This window comes from Hydra viridissima, unplaced genomic scaffold (assembly GCF_058129835.1).
Source record: "Hydra viridissima isolate aposymbiotic clone 2 unplaced genomic scaffold, HvirCarnegie_v1 scaffold_2, whole genome shotgun sequence".
Classification (NCBI taxonomy): domain Eukaryota; kingdom Metazoa; phylum Cnidaria; class Hydrozoa; order Anthoathecata; family Hydridae; genus Hydra; species Hydra viridissima.
In genome coordinates this window covers 11,780,233-11,782,201 of record NW_028324301.1, presented here as the reverse complement: position 1 = coordinate 11,782,201, position 1,969 = coordinate 11,780,233, and positions in this window count along the sequence as shown.

Below are 1,969 nucleotides of genomic sequence, written 5' to 3'. Positions count from 1 at the left end.
GGAGATGTTAAGTTCCATGAACACTTAGAGGTCTAGACTCTACTTTACTAACCAGATCCCAAGCTTTTTGTTCGTTTTAAAAATGACTTTACACTTAAAACTAAATCAGAGCAACGGGTCATCGAATTAAATCGCACAGCAGAATATTCAAATTTGTACCCAAATTTTTCGGAAAAATATAACTTATACATATTATGTGTGCTAAATACTGCTTTTTTTGGTAATTTAATTTCTCAAAACTTTTATTTTTTAAAGAAATACGGATTCTTGGCGAGCCCATACACTTTGAGCATCAAAAAAGAACTGAAACTAGAAGCAATAGTAAGTGGTGGAGTTTTATCATATTTTAGAAATCATATACCATGTTAACATTCCAGGACCACTCCTTCAAATAGGAGTACCAGAATATTGATAAGAAACTGTCAGTTGTTAATGAACTGTTCCACCAGTAGCTTGAAATGTGTTTTACGGCATAATTTTAACTGCATTATTCAAATCGATTACTCAATAAAGTTGAAAAAAGAATATGAAAAAATCAAAATGATATTTCAAAAACTTTATTATTAAACTCGGTGGCTCTTGGGTCAGTTTATTTACCAGGCGCACACGGGTATATTGTAATTGATGGAGGGTTAGTAACAGATCAGACTATACCATGTCGGACTTCTTTTTACGATGGATGAGAATGGTGATGAATTTAGAAAAGATTGCCGATGGACAAAATAATTTAACATCTAATTTTCTAGAAACTTTAAATTTACGTTCATAAAAGATTTTTGAATGTGATGCTTTCATCGCTGCTCTCTTATTGGATCCTCGTTTTGCATAAAATAGTGCTAGTCATGAAGTTTTCAACGATTTATTGAGAAGCCGTGGAATTTTGGCAGCTTTATTTCGTTTAATTGTGGTATAAAGATTTTTAAAATTTCCTGCCTTAAAATAACTTTAGAGCCCCTAAGGTTCCCTAAGTGGTTCAGGATATTCTAAGAACAAGTTTTCTCAAACAATTTTTTATCAAATCCTAAAAATAGTAGGTTATATTTGTTTTCAGCACAAAATTAGTATATTATTGATGATTTTTTAAAACTAGGGTGTCTGTAGGGCAGATCCTAATAAGGGTTAGGTTAGGGCTAAATTCGGGTTAGCCCGAAATCGGTTCTAATTTTCTTGAATTTTAAAACTCGGAAAAAAACGATTTTACAGAACAATCTTGCACCCCTCAGAAAGCATGTTTTATGAAAATGGACCCTGAAGTTTTTTAAAGGCGGGTTGTAATGATCATATATTTGTTAAACCACTTAACATAACACAATATTAACGGACTCATTCTTTCTTGTGGGTACCCCTTCCCACCACAAAATTGTCGACGCTTTTAAGTTCAAAATGTCTGTGTTAGAAATATCTTTAGATAATTTTTTTAATTACCTTTTTTGTACTTCTTATAGATATCCAAAGAAAAACTTCTCGATAATGATCTTTTTACTTGTTTTTTATTGACATTGGTTATTCTTAGTTATTTACGCAACACATTTTGCGAAGCTAAATCTTAATTTAATGAAATTTTTGAATATTTTGTAAAGCTATTTTTTTATCTTAAACACAGGATTTTAAAGAGCAATTTCTTTCCGTAAAAAACGTTTAAATCTGTAAGCTTAAAATGAGGGTAGACGACTCTAGCATACAAATGTTTAAAGGTCGTTTTAGAAGAGCTTGAATTTGTTTGCAAAATAAATTTCATACCGCAGCTCTATGAAGGACGTATTAGAGATGGACATGCAACGTTGTTGTTGTTGTTGTTTTTGCGCATTATTATAAATCTATTGTTTTAAACAAATGAAATTTTGGATGGAATGTAAGAACCGAACTTTCAGTTTGAAGTCGAAAACCGCCAAAAGTAGACCGCCAAAAATAGAGAAAAATGCAAAACACTCGAGTTAAAGAATATTTTTCGGAAAGGAGAAGAGTTCGA